The sequence below is a fragment of the Lepidochelys kempii genome, chromosome 9, assembly GCF_965140285.1.
Source record: "Lepidochelys kempii isolate rLepKem1 chromosome 9, rLepKem1.hap1, whole genome shotgun sequence".
NCBI lineage: Eukaryota > Metazoa > Chordata > Testudines > Cheloniidae > Lepidochelys > Lepidochelys kempii.
This window is the reverse complement of record NC_136388.1, coordinates 64,243,626-64,265,647: the sequence shown is the minus strand read 5'-3', so window position 1 is coordinate 64,265,647 and position 22,022 is coordinate 64,243,626.

The window sequence follows — 22,022 nt, the reverse complement described above, 5'->3', positions numbered from 1 at the left end:
AGTGTCACTTCCTACTGGTGAAGAGGTGAGACAGCATGCGAAGGGGAGTGTGACTGCTAAAGTGTTGTCATCTCAGTACCTGCATTTTATGAGTAGCAACCCTAAAAGGCAGGTAGACCTAGATAACTGATCTTCCCTAAGTGACCAAAAGGCCATTGCCAGTTCCTCTATCTCCTCAGGCACTGGGGTTCTGTCCTTACAGCATGACTATCTGAGGAACTGTATCTCTCCTTGCCATTAGTGAAGCTGCATGAAGGCAGGACGCAGGAGGGGCAAGTATAGGTAAAACCCCAGCAGCCACATCAGTCTGCTGCCTCTAAAGAGCCTCCAGGCTGAAGCTACTGTGAAACTAAACCTTCATTGAAATAAGCACTCTCTCTTGCTCTAGTGTATGCATTTGAATTTATGGAGACCCCATTGCTGGCACCAGGCAGCAGAAAATGCTGCAGGGTCTGCTGCTGCCAACTGGGAGTGGAGCCCTCACATTCCTGCTAACTGGGAATCGAGGCTGGAGTTCCACATGGATGTGTGGGAGAGTGGATGAGAGTGGGGGAAGTTAACTCCTTGTGTGCTGGCTGTACTCAGTCATGCTGTGGCATAGCCAGATTGTGAAGGTGAGAGCACAGATGTTCCCCTTCTCCTCTGACAGCCCCCCCCCCCCACTTTCAATATCTCCTCCTGCCTGTGGCTGTAGTTTTAGTGGAAAAGTAACGGGGGGGGGGGGTCATGGTGGAAAGGGCAAATGTCATGGAACCCTATGATTAGCCCCTCCCATAAATCAGTGGCCCCAGGACCTTCACCTCACAGCACTCAGGACTTAGTGCCAGTAGCAGAGAGATGCTCAGCTCTTCCTGCTCCAGTAGGACAGGCCCCTCCTACTAGAGCTAGGAGAGACCTTCATATAGAACCTATGACACAGCTGAGCAGCTCTGATTCTATCCAGTAGAGGGCAATGGTGCACATCTAATAATATAGGTTTGTGACCGGGTGCTCCACTCATCCCCAGGATGGTACCTCCTGCTGGTAACACTGGGGAACAGGTCATACGGTCAGCACCCCTTCCCCCAGTTGCACACCATCTCTCCGCCTCTCTCACTCCATATGCTGCAGCCTATTCATGACTTGGCCATCCTACCAGGTCACCCTATGTGGTGTCCCCTTTCAGAGTATGAGAGTCTTCCTTCAGCAAACCTGGGTAATCTCCCCATTCACTGCTGCACAGTGCCACTCCCTCAGTGACTGGCAGGGGAACCCCAGAGACAGCCTCTACTCCGGGTTCCAGCTCAGGGATCCACTAGCCAACAGTCAAAGGTTTGTTCCCTCCTGGGCCTTACTACCTTTCCCCAAATCCTTTCGCAACCATCTGGCATTCCTCCGGGTGTTCCAGCCTCACCACTCCCAAGGAGCAAATGCCGACTCCATGTCTCTGAAGGCTCTAAACATGCCTCTCTGGGAGGGACTGCAGCCTTTCCCAGCAGCCCCCTCTGCTGCCAATTTCCTGTTTTAATAATCCCAAACCAGCTCATCCCTCCTCATCTGGGCTCCCTCACTCAGTCCAGGGATTATTTAGCCACCTGGTTCCCCTCAGGTGTGGCCTGTCAAGTTAATTAGACCCCATCTCAATCAACATTAACCCTTTAAGGGCAAGTGTGGAGTGAACACCCCATAACAGTATTGATTATAGCAATTCAGTTAAGGTTGCACAACAGTTTTCATTCTAAGGGGTAATTTTCTGGGTAGCCTATAACTCTTCCAGTCTCTTACTTTTCTGGCTGAAATCTGGCAGGTTTGAGCTCAGTATGTGAGTGATTTTCTCTGGAAAGTTTGAACTGAAACATTTTCATCCAGCCATTCTGAAGAGTGAAAAGAGTGAATAAAAAACACTCTTTTTATTACTTTAGAAAAAAGTAATTTTTTTTTTAAACAGCTCCAGTATATCAGTGGCAGACAGCAGAAACTTGCAATGTGACAGGGAGATAGTCTCCTGATTACAGATGTGCTTTCACGAAGTCTGGTGAAAAATGGGTTGTGATTTGTCAAAAGTGATACGCATTTAGAAAGGTACTAGGTTCTATGCTGAGATCTCTGAATGGCCGGCTGGTGTTCTTTCGATTCTGCACATTTATTAATTACTATTATCATTTTTAATCACTTATGTTGCCCTAGCCCAGTGGTTTTCAACCTTTCCAGACTACTGTACCCCTTTCAGGAGCAGTGGTGGATTAATGATTTTGCCACCCCTAGGTCCTGAAGTAATTGTCCCCCCCTCCCCCGCTCACCTCCGGTCTGCCTCCGCCTCCTCCCCTAAGCATGCCGCCAGGTCCTGCTTCTCCCCTCTCCCTGCCAGTGCTTGTGCACGAAACAGCTTCGCAAAGGAGGGGGGAAGAGGGGGGAATGCGTCACGCTCAGGAGAGGAGGCGGGGCTGGGGCAGGGATTTGGGAAAGGGGCAGGGAAGGGGTGGAGTTGGGGTGGAGCCGGAGGGCACGAACCGGCGCCGGTGGAAGCAGCCTCTGGCTGCTATTATAAATTTGCCACCCCTGCAAATTTGCCACCCTAGGCCTTAATTTCCCTATGTTAGTACAAACAACTAGGGTGGCGCTTGTGAACAAAGGCGTTTCCATACCAGAGCCGACCTTCGTAGACCCAGCTTTAACTCTCCAATTTATAGCTGTGCAGGGAAGGGAGAAACCTCCTCACCTCTGGAGGATTTAGCACTCTCACAAAGGCCCTCAGGGAGACAGCTTCAGTTCTTACATCCCCATTCGCCAACACGTACCATCCCAAACTGTCACAAGCCATGGATATTGGAAGACAACAGCACATAAATCCCCTTGACCGCTGCGAGTGGCTTGACAAAAAGGCAGCCTTCCACACTGCTAGCTCTCCCATAATGTTCCTATTCTTTAGCATCTCCTGCGCCTCATAGCCAGGGTGACAGCTGCAAGTCCCTGATTTGCATAGTGTAGCATGCAGTGCTACCCCCTTCTGCTGTGGTTCAGGTAGGGTATGTCTGCACTGGCATCATTTCCAGCTCACGGAAACATCCCTGCGCTAGCACTGATCAAAATAGCAGTGTAGCCATGGGAGGGGTTAGCCGATCTAAGTACCAGCCCACATAGGCGCTGAGTTTTTCTTTTCCCCGGGGGTGCTCCACCTCTGCTCTGCCCCGAGGACCCACTGTCCGCCCCTTCCCTTGAGGCCCTTCCCTCACTCTGCCCCCTCCCCCAAGGCTCCACCCTTGCTCCTCCTCTTCCCACCCCCACTCTGCCCCCTCCCGCTTGGTGCTCTCTGCCCTCCTCCAAGCCCCTCCTCCAGCCACCGAACAGCTGATTGGAGGTGCCACCAAACAGCCGTAGCTGGTGGGTGCTGAGCACCCACTATTTTTTCCCCATGGGTGCTCTAGTCCTGGAGCACTCACAGAGTCGGCGTCTATGCCATCCCATCTGAGATCCACGGTAGGTACTCAGGTAGCTAGCCCCTGCCGGCACTGTGGCTACATGTCTAGTTGTAGCTCACTAGCTCAATGAGAGCTAGGGCTGGTGTACCTTCTGGAGCTGGACATGACCCCTTCCTGCTCCATTGTGGACATGTCCAGAGTCAGCCTAGCATTGTCACGCTGGGTCAGCACTTGGATGGGAGATCTCCAAGGAGCAGCTCTTGCTATTTCTGTTTATGGTAGTGCCTGGAGCCCCCAGATGAGATGAATGGGCTAGAGAAGGTAGAGCTGCTCTCCCTGGCTCATCACACAACAACAAGGGGCATTCAGTGGAGTTGGAAAAGTGGCAAATTCAAACCCTCTAACAGCAAACACTTTTTCACAAAACGCACAATTTGACTGTGGAACTCTCGCCACAGGGAGTTGTTGAGGTCAAGAATTTAGCAAGATTCAGAGTGGGATCAGACATGCACCAAGATAGCATTAATTATGTTAATTCTGGATTCTTGTTAACAAATTCTGGAAGAGCTATTATGTATCAGGACATAAACCAATCTAACTACTAGAGATCAGGTGGGGGAGAGATTATCTGATATGTGTCTACTGCAGGGTTCTTACACCTTCCTCTGAAGCATCTGGTGCTGACCATGCCGGAGACAGTATACCAGACTAGATGGACCAGGGGTCTGATCTAGTCTGGCAGTTGTCCATCTAGTCTGGCAGTTCCAAGATCCAGGGCCATTGTGCTAGGCAGGCACTGTACATGCCCACAGTAGGAGATGGATTGGTGATGCCATAAATTACTACACTGTGTGAGAGGGCAGTGTGCTGCCGGAGGGTCCAATGCCAAACTGATATTCTAATCAGCTGTGGCAATTACACAGCCTAGGATTCCTGTTTTGTCAGAACAGGGGTGTTCACCCTGGTGTCCTGGCTCAATTCCAACACGGTAATTACATCCCCCACCCCCCGAAGGCTGCCGCCACGACACACCCTGAGCACCTCATGGAGGACACACTGGAAGAACATTGCTTAGTTTTAATTAATATCATAAATTCCCTCTGTGGTTTCAGTCAATCACAGTATCCTTCTCCGCTTCCTGCCCTGGACTGTTGTGCAGTGTTACTTGCATGGTTAAATGGCTGCCACATTCCATCTCAGGCCAGAGATATTTCAGCAGGCAGGAGTGGGTGATCCCTGTATTTCCTGACCTACCTCACTGCGAGGTTCTGAATTTTAATTCACTAAGAGTGGGAACGTTCCCTGAGACCCCCTGTCACAGGCATTAGAGAAACATCATGTTCTGTTCATAGCTGAATGAATAATGTGCAGTGAATAATTTATTTGAGGAATTTGGCCTGTTGGAGTGTCCCTGAGCACACAGCTATTTCCTCAAGTGGATTCCTTATTCAAAGGCAGACAGCATAGTTTTCTCTATAGATTGATCCCCAAAAGTTGCCTGCTATGACAGGGTGGGACTCACCACTCTGGTGCCTCCTGCTGGCTGTCATGGGAATTAGCTCTGCTCACCAGGGCGCCCTCCTCTGGTGGTGCCTTGCTGCCATCATTTTCATTCCAGGACGTGCACCACTCCTAAGAGCGCAGCATCTTCTTCATAACATAGCCCTCCAGCTGTGCAGCACTCTGCTTCCCCCCTTCCAGGGGAATGTCTCAGTCCATTAGTCCAGGCACTTCCTCAGTGGTGGTGGTGGTGAGGGGATCCAGGCCCACCCACTACTCCAGGTCCCTGCCCAGGGACCCTGTACATGGCCGCTGCTTGGGGTGCCCCCTCCGACTCCTCAACAGATTTCCCTTGGGCCACTTCCCCAGCACCCTCTTTGCCCTGGCCTCAGGGCCTCAGTCTGGCAATCCCTGCAGCCCACCAGGAGCTGTATTTAGCTCTCCGTGTCTCTGCCTGCAGCACTGCTCTGTCCAGGGTACTTACTGCCTGCAAGACAGCCAGTCCACTTCCCTCCTTAAGTTCCAGGGAGTGATTAAAGCTGCTCTGCAGCCCTTCTTATATGGGCCATCCCAGCCCTGATTGGCTGCTTCTCGCAGCCCATCTCTCATTGGCTGCCTCCTGTGCAGCCTCCCAAGGGCTCTATTAACCCCTTAGAGCCCAGTGTGTGGCAGGCGCCCCATCACACCTGCTGTCTCAATTTTAGTGTCCATCTCGCGATAGTTGCTGTGGGTTTTTTTTCTCAAAGCCTTAGGTCCTGGAATCACATGATTACACGTCAAAGTGAGATTTCACTATTTGTAACAAATAATGTTTCTAGACCTCGTGACTGCACAGGAAAGCTGGAGAATGCAAATCCTAAAGGGTCATAAATTAGAGGGCAAAATGGAAAGAACCCAGCTTTGATTATTTTAAAAATCTAAGGAATTTTTAAACCAATCTGATGATTTTTGGGACCCTGACTCATGACTTGTTTTGAATCTTTGGGGCTGGCCATAATGCATTTGTTGCAAGGCCATTCAATAGTCAATGCTGGTGCTATATTGGTTAGTTGTGATGGATAACCAGTCACACGTTGTTTTTTTCTGCTCTCTCACTGGATAAGCGTAACTGATAACCGGGGGAGCGTAGGCAGTAGTCACTGGAGATTTGGATCTCTTAGGGAGAGAGAGCAAGAGGAGGGAACTTGAGAGAAAGTTAACGCTTTTCCTTTCAGGGCCATGCAAGCCTTGCCCAAGGCATCATCCCTGGGAAAAACAGATTACTCTGAGAGTATGTCTCCACTTCAAGCTGAAGGTGTGAGTCCCAGCTTGCGGAGCCATACCTGCGCTAGTTCTGACAGAGCTAGCACACCAAAAATAGAATGTAGCTGCCGCCACACAAGCATAGTGGAGCTTTGCTCTGACACTCCTCGTGCCCCCCCGACGCACCCTGCCTCCACTTAGGCCAGGCAGTAGAGTCCCAGCATCGGAGCTGGAAGGAGGCTGGCAGAGGTGGCTGCATTGCCTCTGATGCCTGCCAGTAGAGGTTCGCCCCACTCAGGGCATTCTCCCCGGGGACTCTCCAGCCAGAGTAAATTCACTGAGTCTATGAAGCTGTTTACTCACTGCAGGCGGCCCCTGGTAGCCAGGCATGGCTGGCTCTCCTCTGCTTCCCTGGCGTGTCTTGCCGACAGCCAGGGCAGCTCAGCCGTCTACCCTCCACCTCACCCCCCTCGTGACTCAGCCCTCTAGCTAGGTCACGTATTTACGTCCATCCCTTCTAGGATATATAGTCTGGCAAAGGATAGCCCTGTGGTCAGGCGAGGGGCTTCCAGCCTCCCCAGGACCAAGGTCTTGGGGTCTTGACCCTTCGGGGCCTTCTCTCATCCTGATTTCCGCATATTGGGGTAGCCTTTCTGCCTTCTGCACTGCCTATGGGTTGGTAGGAGAAGCCATGCTCACCCTCTCCAATCCAGGGCCCAGTGCAGAGTCTAACCTCTTCCTTTATGGATTGTGCCTGCACAGCCCATCACAGACCCACATATGGATGGACCAGAGAATCCAGGCCCAGGTGGCCTCATTTTCATTGACCCTACCTTGGTATGGTAGTATTTTACACCCACCTTGCACTGGTGCAGGGTAGGGGAGAGTCTGGCCCCACGAGCTGGATTCTCCCCTCTCCGTCAATCTGGAGCGACTCCAGAGAAGTCCTATGTACTTCCACAGGTGTAAAAGAGAGGAGAATGAGGCCCAATAGCTCCCAAATCAACCGAAAAGGGACATACACAAATTCCTCTTTAGATTCAGACAGAGGCTCATGGAAATATGTGTCATGGTCTCTGCCCACTTCTAATTAGTATGAACGTTCTCCTGGAGTATTTTTAATATCTTAGTGTTTCTTGCTCCCTCTCTTTCATATTCATCTTTGTCTTTAATTTACCTGCCTGGGCTGACAACCCTGGGGAAAAATCTAATTAAGAAAATCTAATTTTTATAACTGGCTCCATGAGCAGCAAGGATCGGAACTGAACTCACTGGCTCTCAATGCACAGTGCAGATAGTGTGGCCAGAGTGTGAGCTTCACTCACTGACAAACTCCCCTGACCTGGAGGGCTTGGTTCTGGTGCCCCACTCAGAGCAGAAAATCCTCCCTCCGTGTTCTCACAGACAGAGGTTTACCCCATGCTTCCCCAGTAGAGCCTGGCCTAGACCTAGCTGCAGGGAAAACAGGTCAGTGCCCTGTCTCTGTTCAGATCAGTCTCAGGACTCTCCTAGTCAACAAATTCATGTCCTCTAGGCCTCTAGATGGATGTGAGCCCTCTGATGCTCTTATCCTGAGTCACTGCAGCCTTGAAAACCTGACCAACTATTCCTATTTGCTTATACAACGGCCCCTTACTGTGGTGCTTTGCTTCAGTTCTTCAGCTCTGCTCAAGCCTGAGTGATGGCCCAAGGTCTCAGCAGGAGCTAACAATGCTAGTGCAGACAACCACACAATCAGGCGCAAATGATAGCTCCGACACACAGTCCCCTACCTGGGTTTCACACAAAGGGCCAGCTCCTCAGCTGATGGAGATCAGCTGGGTGTACTGGAACTGCATCAATTCACCCCAGCTGGTAAACAGACCCAAAGAGCGTGCCTGCATACAGACCCCCTTCCTGATTACATCACGGACGTGTGTACGTACGCACACGCGAACTGCAAACTTTTGCTGGCATAGTTATGGGGTGGGATCCCTGACCACCACGGCTGTGCTGGCAGAATCCTGTAACGTAGAGGCAGTTACAATGGCTTATTTTGCTTGGAGGCTCTGGATAAGATATACTGGTAAAAGTGCAGTTTGGCTGGGATAAACCAGTATAGTATAGCAGAGCTCTAGCTCTTAGCTAAGTGCTCCTATTGTGGGCCTGGCCTCCATTCCTTACACCCCCATAGCACGCCCACCTCTCCTGGCCAGCCATGCACCCTGCGTGCGTGTACAGTGTGCAAACCCCTATATGGGTCCATTAGCACCGACAGGTATCCCCGATACACTACCGCAGACACCACACCACGGTACAAACACAAGCACACCGCTGTTCTTGTAACCCTCCAGGTCACACGTTCTCCTTGCTGCACACCCCAGGAAGACTCCAACATGAAGCTGCAGAACTGGAATTAATTTGCAAACTAGATACCATCAGATTAGACCTGAATAAAGACTGGGAATGGTTGAGTCATTACAAAACCTAAACTTAATTTCCCCAGTACTAATTTCCCCCTACTATTACTCACACCTTCTTGTCAGCTGTCTGAAATGGGCCACTCTCTTACCACTTCAAAAGTTATTTCTCCTCCTTTGATTTCCTGCTGTTCATTGATTTATCTCTTTAGACTGACCTCACACTTGGTAAAGCAACCCACATCCTTTCATGTATTTATACCTGCTCCTGTATCTTTTACTTCATACATCCAATGAAGTGGGTTCTAGCCCACGAAAGCTTATGCCCAAATAAATTTGTTAATCTCTAAGGTGCCACAAGGACTCCTCGTTATTTTTGCTAATACAGACTAACATGGCTACCACTGAAACCTGACATCAGGAAGTGACTCTGGATTTTCTTCGGGAAGGCAGAGGCACCTACCCTCCCCTGTCTGAGGTTAGTGCAGCCTCTTCCCTGCCAGTCCCTTTCCCCTTCTCCCTTCTCTTTATTCAGCAATAATGTCACGCCAAATGGCTCATTCATCATCCCAAATTAGCCATTATTAAAGCCATCCATTTGCAGGACTGTGGCTAAAATGAATTGTGTTATTATTCCAGTTACGACAATGAATGACCCAACATCAAAAACCATTTTGAATTCGCAGCGAGAAGGCAATCAATTATTTTGTTCCACTGCCTGCCTGGCTGGGAGCATCACGCTCTGTGCTGGAAACAGGCTCTGCTCCATTAATGGTATTTCAAAGCCCCAGTCAGGAGACGGGAGTATTCCATTTTAAGCCATGGCAATTTACCAAGGTGGCTGTTGTTGTTTACCCCCTGCAGCCTCTGTTATGCTAAGGCTGCTCTCTGTTTGATATGGGGTTGGTATGCACCGTGCATGTGTGAGGATCTAACCTATCTGGGGCTGCTTGTTTAATCAAGGCTTTCTCAAGCTGGGGCTTCCTTTGACTGGCAACACTCACATGTTGGCACCGTGGGACACTAGCCATGGCACCCACAGTCCTTAGGAACTTGCGTGGGCCTGTCCCTCTCTCCTGTTGCAACCTGTCCGTTTTCCATTTCCACCATGCCTGCTTCCTCCTCCCGCTCTGCTCTCAGCCCTGTTGGGAGCCTGTCCAGACGGTCTGTCTCAGGCTGGCAGAAGAAAGCTGGACCCATACTAATTAGCTTCAATTAAGTTTTTGTTGTCTGACTGACCTGTCACACAATTCATGTGCCAAAGGCTGTTGTTCCTGGGCTCCGCTCTGTGGCTCTCATTCACTTCTCTTTGTTTCAAGCACAATAATAGTAACAATAATTGGACGACTGCTCTGCCTTCCATCCGCCTTGGCACCTGTCCCTGAGAAGAGAGTGCCTGGGCAGAGTGCTGCATGCAGCCTCCTCCATGTACCAGTCTGGAAGGGTTGGGAATGGGAGCGGCGGGTAGTCTCCCCTATGTGGCTGTGTTGGCGTGCAGGCAAACACTCCTCCTGCATGTAAAGCAGTCTGAAATGGTGCCAGCCACTTGTCCACTCTGACATGACCGGGACAGGCTGAGCCACTGAGCCACTGAGAATAAAGTAACAGTACTTTCCACTTTATGTGCCTTGCCCAGGGTCACAGAGACAGATGGGAGTTCTATTTCTGACTCTGCTACTGACTAACTCTCAGTCTGATATTCATCACATTGTGTCCTCTGGACAGGGCGAGTCTTCCTGCCCCTATCTGAATCCAAGGGCTCTTCACACTTCTGCGTCAAATTCACTCATGACGAATGGTCCAGTGGGTACCGCTGTTGACCAAAAGTTGGACTTGAGGCAGAACTGGCCAAAATGACGTGTCTGGTGGCCCCATCAGTTGCTGCAACGTTTAAGCTTTCATTAATGAAAACCAGTCGCTAGCCTTTGGTGGCAGAGATACCTCTTACTGAGTGTGACCTGTTGCTGTGCTCTCTTCACGAGTCTGTGGATAAACAGAAACCACTCTGGGAAGGGTAAGATACTCCCTTCATTTCAGGGGAGTGTTCAATCTGAAGACTAATGATTACAGATTGAACTGTTTACTGTTTCACTGCTGCTGGTTGTAGTAGAAGCATCCAGCTATTCTTGGAGCATAGTCGGAGACAGGGTGGGATTTTTCCCCCTAGTCTGAGCCCTGCTGTCAACCTGCCAGTCACTGATGCAAATGTTTCTTATGCTCATGCTATAAACATAGCACTGATGTTTCTCTCACCTTCTTCTCTGGGTATTTTATGCCCATATTTAATGACAGTAATACTGTGTATTTCTCCTTCAACTTCCATCCATGCCTGCTTTATAAGCACTGACTTGACCTCACAAGCCTCCTATGGAAGGTGTCCTCCCCATTTTACAGATGGGGGCACTGAGGCACAAGGGAGAAAGTGACTTTTACCCAGGGTTAGGCAGTGAATCCGTAACTGAGCTAGGAATGGAATGTGGAACTCTTGACTCCTAGCTGCCTTTTCCAGCAAATCTGCACATCACCTACCAAGCTCAACCTATAGATAGTCCTTCAGCTGTTGTTTCTAGCTGCTTCTTCCCTGCTTCATCTTGTTTGGTTTCTGGGGGATCTGTGGCACTAATCTAGGTCCCAGTTCCCTGGCTGCCCTCCTGGCTGTCTGGGCATGAGCTGGCCTTCTGTTAGGACTGTGTACACTAGGATGAAACTTGCCCTCTGTAACCTCGCACATTACCTTAGCATAGGAAGTGAAAATATTGTATACAAGTGGATCTTCAAGACCAATGTAATTGGATGCACTATTCTTTTTGACATCCTGTTCTAACTGCTGTGAGTGTTATTGATGGAGAATCGCTTTTATAGGCCTCCCCCAGAGTTGTCTAGATTTCAGCAATGAGTGAGTGAAACGAGACACATACAGTTGGTGAGGAGCAATGACATCTTTCAGAACAGAAGGCACTTTACAAATACAAGCTCTCATCCAAAAGACAGGGTGCGGATAAGTTGTCTCATTGTCTGGGTGAGAGGATCTCAAAGCTATGCACTAAATGAATCACAACAGGCCCCAAAGGATACACTAATTAACACTAAGTGTTTAAATCACAGCACGAAGTGTTCACTGCGTTAAGGAAATAATGAATGGAGATTAAACTCCCCCTGCCGTGCAGAGAAAAATGGAACATTTTTGGATGAATTGAGAAGGGCTAGGTGGTTAAGGAATACTAGGATGTGAGAATAAGATGTGGTTTATTTTTAAAAAATTGAAGAGGAAGGTTTCTTCCCAGAGTCACTATCTCTTCATCTTGTGACTCTGTGTACCTCAGAACAGCAAGGGGAAAGGAACAAATGTAATTACTCCAGCTGGAACTTGGCCAGGACCATAGGGTTAGCAATCTCCACATTGGGAAAAGAAACAAAAGTGGCACATGGCATCCTCTAAAAGACTCTGTCAGTGTCACAGCATCCCCTAGCACCAGGCTAGACCAGTGGAAAGAATGCAACATCTGGGCAGTCGTTGGCAGTCTTACATGCAAGGCCTGGCTTGGCACAACCTCTTTTAGATGGTGATATCAGAGTCAAAGGTCATGTGATACATGGCTCAAGCCCCCAGAAGAATGTATAGTGGGCTCAAAGTGGTGTAAATCAGTGTAGTATCACCGCTAAAGTGATTTTTCCCTTTAACAATCCTGCCTCCATATTTAAAATAATTTCAGCACCTCCGGGGGGAGAATGAAATCTTTTCTTCTGAACACTTATTTAAAACCTAATCTTCATCTCACTTGGCCTTATCGGGTTTTGGAATGGGCTGCAAGATTTAAATGAGGTGAAATGAAAAGACTTAAGAGACGAGAGGAGGCTCTTGAAGAGACTGGAAAGAATAATCTACAGCGATGAAGAAACGTGATAGTGACTGAAGCCGGGAAGGAAAGAAAGAAGCTGAAGAATAACCAGAAGTAGCATCTGTGAGACAATCACAAATACAGAGGGACGCTGGACACTCGTTTTAGTGTGCAGGCTCCTGTGGCTGGGACAGGAGCAGAGCAGATTTGTTTGCAATTCTAGTGCCTTTCAAAGACTTGGGCCCCGATCCTGCAATCCGTACTCCTGTGAATAAAAGCCTTTCTCTGTGAGTTGATGTCAGTGGGAGCAGTTGTTGCAAGACTGGGTCCTCTAGCTGGGGGGCAGGAGAAAGACACTTGACACCCAGAATGTAAACAAAAAATCAATTAAAAAAATGAATAAAAATTGATTTCAGGTGAGAAACAGGCTATAACTGTTGGTGAGAAACACAATCTATTGATCTCGATGCTTATCACCATGGGCTCTGAGCATCTCACTCTCATGAATGGATTCATTCGCCCAGAACCCCTGTGAGAGAGGCTAGTACTATTAGCCCATTCCACAGATGGGGAACTGAGGCACAGAGAGATTTAAGTGTTACCCTTAGTGACCGAGAGCCTAAATGCCATTTTCAAAAGTGACTTAGGAGCCTGTTTCACTCAGTGGGATTTAGACTCCTAAAGGCCAGATCTTTAAAGGCCTTTAGGAACCTAAAGATGCAGCTGGGTGCCTGCTGGGATTTTCAAACACCTAGGCCCTTAACTCCCTTTGAAATTAATGGGAGTAGGGTGCCTAGGTGCTGGGTCTCTAGGCACCTAAACACCTTTTAAAAATTCTGGCCTCTAGGAGTCTAAATCCTATTGACTTTCAGTGAAACAGGCTCCTAAGTCACATACACTTTTGAAATGTTCCCCTCATTAACTTGTCCAAGGTCCAGCAGGAAGTTTGTGGCTGTACCAGGACTTGAACCCACAGACTCTGTGTCTTAGACCAGCGCCCTAGCCCTAAGCCTCCCTGCCAGGTTTTGGAGTGTTACGCTCCTACTCTCCTATATTTTAACAGTTGATTTCTCTCCTGTGTGTGTGTGTGTGAAAGACCCACACCAACAAGGGAAACTGACTGACCACAGCAAGCGTGAGGTGGATTGTGCACAAAGTGCTGCCAGAGGCCCAAAATGAAACACACTAGAAAACAATGCAAAAAGAACAGGAGGACTTGTGGCACCTTAGAGACTAACCAATTTATTTGAGCATAAGCTTTCGTGAGCTACAGCTCACTTCATCAATTCAACGAAAGCTTATGCTCAAATAAATTGGTTAGTCTCTAACGTGCCACAAGTCCTCCTTTTCTTTTTGCAGATACAAACTAACACGGCTGCTACTCTGAAATGTAAAAACAAACTTTCTCTAATCTCTTTGTCATGGTGACCTTAGGCATTACCTGCAACAAGAGGAGATTGAATATTTCCAGACAGAAGAGTGATTTTTAAATTGACGTCTCTGTAGACTGTGGAAGCTCTTCATGGCAGGAGGCACCACCTTTCTTGTTTTGAGTCAAGGCCCTGTGTAGTCGACAGCCACTGACTTTGTGGCAGAATCCAACCTTTGCCACAGAACTGGGTCCCAGAAGCAAGGCTCTGATTTAAAATAAATAAATAAATAAAAATTAAAAATGTGTGGAATTTTCAAAAGCACTCAGTATTGTCCTGTCTTGTCCATGAACTCAGTAGGCTTCAGTAGGAGAATTAAGCCAATGTATTAATTGTCCCACTTAGCTCAATAATTGTTAACTCTGAAGCCTATTGATGTCAATTACAAAAACTTCCAACTTGCCTTGTTGGTTTCTACAGTGCAGTAATACATTGCCCAATATGGTGAAAAACTAAAATGCAGGACAGAGTCAAAGGAATTGAATTTCACTTCAAAGTGCTACATTCTGATATCACACTGAATATGGTACCTTACGCCATGAATAGTTCTACTGAAGTTGGTGGGGAATATCTGTGCAGCAAGATGCTACTCAGCATGAGTAACAACGAGCAGCATCTGGCTCATCATTAATCACATAAGGAAATCTCTCCTGCTTGTATTATTCATCTTTCTATTAAATTAAACATTCCATTTGCTAATTTCTCTGGAGCTGCCACAGAATTTCCATTTTTAGGTGCCCCCCATTGCTGTAGTATGGGGTGCCCCCCCTTTTTAATGTAGTGCTTCTCTGAGGGAGGGCAGTACTACCCCCATTTTACAGTTGGGGAAGTGATTTGCCCAAGGTCACACAGTGCATCTGTGGCACATCAGAGAATCAAAGCCTGATCTGCAAGCACCAGACTAGTACCCTAACCACTGGCCTTACTGTGGGAGAGTGCTGTAGAAAACAGCCGCCTTTGCAAAGAATTCAGGGCTGGGTTGCTGCAGAGTACGTGGGTTATGATATGCTGCTTTAAATTGACTCTGAAGGCACCTTTCTTACATGACAATTATGTCTATGCACTTGCAGGTGTCATTGGCTTCTGTTGGTTGCCTAAGGGAGATGTATCAAAAACAACAGGTCTGAACCAAAGCCCATCCTGTTCAACTGGAATCTTTCCATAGAGTCCAGTGGGTGATGGATCAGGCCCATAAAATAGGTGAAAGAAGACTGAAATTATTATTCCTTCGGATGGAGTGCAGAATTGTCTGCCAGAGCTTAAGATCCAATGGGGCCCATGGAAGAGGCCACTAGTTAGTAAAGTCAAAGGCATGGAGGAGATGGTAGGGCAGAGAAAAGGAAAGGAAGAGATTGAGAAACAAAGTGCACAGAAGGGAAAGGATGGAGAGAGGAAAGGAGGAAGGGAGAGAGATGAGGGTAAGAGAAGAGGCACTGAGCGGTGAATCCTCCACCACAGCAACCTGTACATTTCCTTTTCTAGTCCCCCAGAGCCAGATTTTCAAAGGTATTTAGGCACCAAAAGATCTTTAAAAGCAGCTTTTTTAACTGCATCTTTTGGTGCCTAAATATCTTTGAAAATCTGGCCCCAAGAACCTAACTCATGTGCAGGGCAATGACAAGGCTCCTCCAAAGCAGCAGAGCCATCATATATAGCAGTGGTTCTCAAACTGTAATCAGGACCCCAAAGTGAGTTGGGGCCCCATTTTAATGGGGTCACCGGGGCTGGCGTTAGACTTGCCAGGGCCAAAGCCTAAGTCCGAACCCCACCACCCAGGGAAGAAGCCCAAGGGCCCCCCACTCAGGGCTAAAGCCCTTGGGCTTGGGCTTTGGCTCCCCCACCTCCACCTGGGGCAGTGGGTCTCGGGCAGACTGTGGCTTCGTCCCCCTGTGACGGGATCCCTGGGATGCAGCCTGGAACTGTGGGACCGCTGTGCCTCCTGAACTCTGTCCAGCCAGGGCTGTCTCTCACAATGCCTTGCTAATGACCAGCAGCAAACCCCTCCAGGTGCTATCACTCAGCACAACCGCATGTGGAGCCCCACAGCCAGCTACATTGCATAAATGCTCCCAGAGCTACTCATGAATCACAGAGGGAAAGGAATGAGCCAGATCCCCCAACTCCCAGTACTGTACCCCAGGAATATACCGTCTTGCACTGCTCAAGACAAGCAATGCAGATTTATTAATTGGCTCACCACTTCATCAATGGAAAGTGGACATACATCAGCCTTTGCAAAACCTGAGCAGATTAGCCACATACTTCATACAGACTCACTGGTAAAGATAAACAGTAAAACAAATGTATTGATGACAAAAGGTAGATGTTAAGTGATATTAAATGATAGGCAAAAAGTCAGAGTTAGTTACCAAAAGAAAAGAAAATATAAGTACGCAGTCTAAACTCTCAACCCTATTAGACTGGGCAACATCTCTAGATTAAGCAGTTTTTCTCAGCCCACTGGATATTGCAGTTCATAGTACACAGATTTTACCCTTGAAATCTGGGCCAGTCCCCGCAGTTGGAGTCTTCAGAGTGTCTTTGTTGCTTGCAGCGTAGGTGTGTAAAGGAGAAAAGCTCAGCATGGGCCCCCTGTGTTCGGTTTTATACCCTCAGTCCATGTGATTGGGGAGCACACGTCTAGGCATGTCTGGGGGGCATTGCTGAGTCCTCAGGCACGGTTGAGCAGTTCCCCTGATGTGGCCTCATGCAGGTGAGTCATTGCATTGTAGCTCCCTTGCTGGACAATGGCTGTTGATGGGTTGTTTAACACCCCGACTGGGCGTTGATTAGTTTCTTTGCTGTTGCCTCTGGGGAGCTAATATCTGGCTGATTCCCCAATTTACAGCATGTTTTAGTGACCACCATACAACACAATTCTCATAACTTCATATGCACTAATGACACACATATATAGATAGAGAAGTAACTTTCAGCAGATCATAACCTTTCCCATGTTACCTTACAAAGCGTGCTTTGTATGTAATATCATAATTATACACAGATGAGGAATATGGGGGGGTTACAGGGTACTCCCCAAGATACAGAATGTCACACCCCCGTCATAGGGTCACACAGTAATTTTTGTTGTCAGAAGGGGTCGCAGTGCAATGAAGTTTGAGAATCCCTGATATATAGTGAATATAAAAATAAAGTGTGCTTTTGCGGGGGGAGAGGAGGAGTGGGGAAAGGAGAGATGCTGAGATACCATAGGCTAAGGAAATCCAATTCCCTGTTAAATTGGAAAAGGCAGTGCTTTGAAGATAATGCTGATAGGATAAAGGCTCTAGAACAGTGACAAGGCTGCAGGTCATAGATGCAGGAGAGCGGATGGGAGGTGTGTGACTGAGGGAGCCCATAAGGAACTGTAATATAGAGGAATATGGAAATTAATATAAAATCAGACAGCTTGTAGATTAAAATACACGGCCTGGCCCCAGGAGCTAAATGCATCCCTGATGCCATGCCACTGGAGTTACAGCAAGGGGGGATTTGGCCCCATTTGTTTGGAACGTACTGCAGTCTGCCCTGCTTTGAAGTATTTTGAATGGTACTTTGCAATTCTACGCCATGCATTTTGCATGATGAGTGGAGATGTTAGCTCTTTTCATCCAGTGTATTCCCTCCTTGCAGATGCGATGTAAAACAGGGGCCCTGATCGCACATGGTCATGAGAGACCTTGTGGGGAAAGGAGCTTGCTGGAGTCAGTCCAGTAATGCAGTGCTGTAGTGGCAGTCTCAGCAGAGAGGCCCAGGAGACAATGGGCCATGGCGATACCCCACAGGATGAGACTGAGGCGCAAGGGGGGCAGTGTTCTCATCACTACTCGTTCTGGGTGTAAGTGCAGGATTTGTCTCTCCAGGGCTATCAGGCCAGTCCCTTTCAGCAACACCTCAATGCACAGGCACTTTTAAAACAATAATCCCATGTCATTCATTTGGAAGTGTTGAGCGATTGTCCATCAGCTCACTGGCAGAATTCCAGCTGCTGTACTTGCTCCTCCCTCCCCCCCTCGTGGTTTTAGTTGGTTATGACATTCATCACTTCCTGTCCTAACTTCTTGTGCAGGGTTGACACTGTGTCCCTTTTAACCACTGCTGCTTTCCACTCTCCAGGGGGCTCTAGTTCAGTAGCACCTAAGGCACATAGGTACACGTCCATAATAAAGGCCGTGGGAGCTACCCCTCATCCCCTGCCCCCGCAGGAACTATGGGAGGCATGTACCTCAGGCACCACACCTCCCAAGGCTGAGTGGGAGCACTGCTGCTGTCAGCTCCTCCCCTTGGGAGGGCATAGAGCGTGCTCTCCTCCCTAGACAGCCAGCACAGCTATCTGGTGCGATGCTCCCCCACATCCCTTTCAGGGTAGCTAGTGCAGTGGGGGGAGCTGTCAGGGAGCAGTTCCTGTGTCTAGGCGTGCCGAGGCACTGCAACGTGCTTGGCCCCTGCATGAGGGTCAATGCTTCTTCCACGCCGCCTCCTGAATCCCACAGACAGACAGCCACAAGCTGGTCCATAGCCTGTAGGTGGCTTTGGGATCCCTTGCGGGTGGAAGGCACTGGAGAAACATACGGCAATATAATATTGCTGGAGAGTGCAGCCAGGTGCGAAGGAGCTCACCCTGGGTGGGAGGCCCAAGCAGGTTGGTGTGAGCAGTCTAACAATAAGGCAATCTCACCTCTTCAATACCCCTCTGACTCTATTTGGCTTGCTCTAGAAACTCCAGAAATTATTCCATCTGCTGCCTTGGTTTGGACTGGGAAGTTTGTGGAGAGAACTGTTTACTGCTTAACAAACGGGAGCTGAGGAGCATGGCTGAGGGGCAGGAGGAAGACATGGGGGATCATGCTCAAGCCTGCCCTTTATCTCAGGTTCTTACACAGCCCCCATTACTCTAGTATCTGAGCACCTCGCAATCCGTAATGTATTTATCCTCATAGCACCCCTCTGAGGTAGGGCGGTGCTGCTATTCCCATTGTACAGGTGGGGCACTGAGGCCCAGAGGACTAAGGGCAGGTTTTTAAAGGTACTTAGGCATATAAAGAAGCAGCTAGGCACTTCTGAAAATCCTGCTAGGCCCCTATCTGCTTCTTTAGGTGCCTAAATACTTCTAGAAATCAGGGGCACACTGAAGTGTGTGACATAGCAAGGAATTGAACCCAGGTCTCCAATTAGCACCTTGTAACCACTGGGTCACCTTTTCTCCCCTGCTCAATCTACTTTCCAGGCTCCTGCCACCAAGCACTCAACCCAGGATGAAGCAAGCAGCCGTTGAGGCATCATATGGTGGGATGCCTCCCACAGCTTAAAGACTGCACAGAAGACAAACCTGGGGAGGTGCAGTGGGGTGTGGGGATGTACAGGGGCTACAGGGAACCCTATCATTGAGCAGATCTTAACCCAAGTTTAAGGGAATTCCCAGGCAATTAATGAATTAATTAATGAATTAGACACAAGCATAAGGGAGGTGAGTGGGTGCAGGCAAACACAGCAGCCCATTTGTGTTCAACCTGGCCTCACACAAAGGGCCAGTATCACTGGGAGGGAACCTTGGTCAGGATACTTGGTAACTCCTCCTCTTCCTCACTCCCACAAGGAACAAGCCAAAGAGACCTCAGTGTATCCCTTGGAAGAATGGTGTAATACCAACCCTCTCCGTTCAGCATAAGCCCAGGGCTGTCCATGGACCTGGAACCCCTGAGCTGTTGAGCCAAGACTGCACCAAGGACTAACAAAAGTAAGAGCCAGGGCCAATGCTATGAGAGTCAAAATGTTCAACACTCTGGAATTTAAAAAGCTCACAATGGTCAGAAGAAAGAGAAAGGACGTTTGCTTTGAAGTACCCGTTAATTAGAGTGTACCACAAGAGCAACAAACAAGGGCTCAGGAGAAAGTTGGGAATGAAGGGGAAATTTGGGGAGCTAATCTGTTGGGATATTTATGGCAGTGCTTTGGGGGGTGGGGAAGGGGGCTAGGACAGTCCCATCCTCAGAAATGTCTTGAGGAGAGCTGGGAAAACTAATCCCAGCAGACAATTCATTCAACACACTTAGGCTGGGATCTTCAAAAGGGGCCTAAGGGAATTAGATGCCCAACTCCTATTGCCTTTCTAATCCCAGCCATAGTTCCTTCTTCTGCTTGTAAACTATCTACAGAGAAACTTCTATTTGCACAGATGGGTTCATTATTTGGAATTAGTCAGCTGCTGTCTTGAGCGATACTTTCGTCATGAACAAATCCCAGCGACCATTGCTTTGAGCGTTCACTAGTCCTGGTTTGACAGTTGCATTGTGTGATTGGTCATCTAGAAGAGATTACATTGTGTCTGATGTTTTATTGGATGACATCCACGCCCAGAAGATGGCTGCCAAACATATCTGGCACCGATTCCCATGCAAATACACAGTCGCATGAGTATTCCCCATTCTTTCTCTTCCCACAAATGTTCTTGCATGTCAAAATGCTCTTGCTGAAGGAGAACAAAGGAAAGGCGCCTCCAATACTATCACAGTGCATTCACCTCAGCTGGGACGTGAGCAAATCAGTCCTGTCTCAGTAGTGTCAGAATTCTCTGAACCTAATTAGTGCCCCTTCAGCATCTGAATGAGACCAGTTCTCCTCTCAAGGCCAGATGCTGCATTGTGCAGCCATCCCACTGGGAGAGACAGAGACTTGAGACAGAGAGAGAGAGAGAGACAATTCCTAATGGAGTAATTAAACTGAAATAATTCAATTACAATGTTAATTGAATAATTACATTTGGAACATTACAGTTTAATTGAGGACTATTTGTACTGTCCCAGCAATGTAGAGAGGTTAGCAGCCCTCTATCAAACGGACAGAGACAGGTGTTGCTAATGAAAGGCAGAGGATAAAACCGAGGTCACAAAATGAGGTGCTGCCTCATTTTTGCCAGAGGAAGGATGACAGTGGTTTGACCCTTATTGCCTTTAGACCAGAAGCCTGGCTGAATTACATAAACAGATAAAGGAAGAAGAACCTCCGCTGGATCCCAAAAACCCGCTCTGCTATTAGTTATTTTTCACTGAAAGCCAATACTGTGCTTGGCCTCACACCTGCAAGGATGGTCCCTGCCCCAAGTAGCTTGAAATCTTAATCATTCACAGACCTTAGGCTCTGAACATTCCAGCAACTGATGCAAGGCAAAGTGACTTACCCAAGGCCAGCCAGCAGCCCAATGGCAGAGCCAGGTCTAGAACTCAGGTTTCCCCATATCTAGCGGTCTATCCACTAGGCAACTCTGCCTACTTCGGGATGAGATAAAGCTGCTGGTTACAAGCCCAGTGGGTCTGGTCTTCTCCATGACTCATGAGAGTGCAAAGATGGGGGCTGCACAACATTCCAGTTGTCATGCTGCCACTTAATTCTGTAACAAAATAATCCATCTGTTATCAACATTACCAGCTTTGCCTGCCTTGGGGACAATACTGTAACCTTTGCCATGCTGCATGCTAATAAGTGGGAGGGCACTGAACTGGACAGAAATTAAGGGGGGCAGAAAAGAGAGAGAAAAGGAATTAAGGATGTTGGGAGGGGCTGTATCTCATCTTCCACACAGCATTTTTTAATCTCTTGTTTAATATGCCTTCTCCCCTTTTTCTGTTTTGGACAGCTTCACTGATAATTATTTGATTTGTCTTCAGCTCTTCACACACAGATTGACTTGGCCATGAGTCCAGGATTTTTTCACTGTCCTGCTGCAGCTGCAGTCGTTCTTTTGACACCATCTGATCTGCAGTCCCTCCACAGAGCCAACAACCCCCATTGTCTTTGGTGCGCCTGGAGGAGCGCTGGTGCAGCATAGCTGCAGAGACAGACTCTCACTCATGGTCACACAGATCCATACTCCTGTGCCAGCCCTGCAGTAAACCTTCTCACACGTTCTGTGTGTGAGAAACCACAACCTCCACAGTAGCACCTACAAAAGCCAGCTGAGGGTGGCCCCATGGCGCCAGGCACTGTGCAAACATCTAGTAAGATGCATTCCCTGTTCTAAAGAGCCCACGGTCTAACAGACAAGACAAACAAAGGCCGGTGGGGAAATACAGGCACAGACCAAGGTCAGTGTCAGACCTGGGAACACAACTGAGACTCCTGAATCCCAGTCCAGTGCCCTGTCTAATAAACCAGGCTATTTACATGGAGCTTCATGTGCACAGGATTATCCTACAAACATGTATGTGAGGCACACAC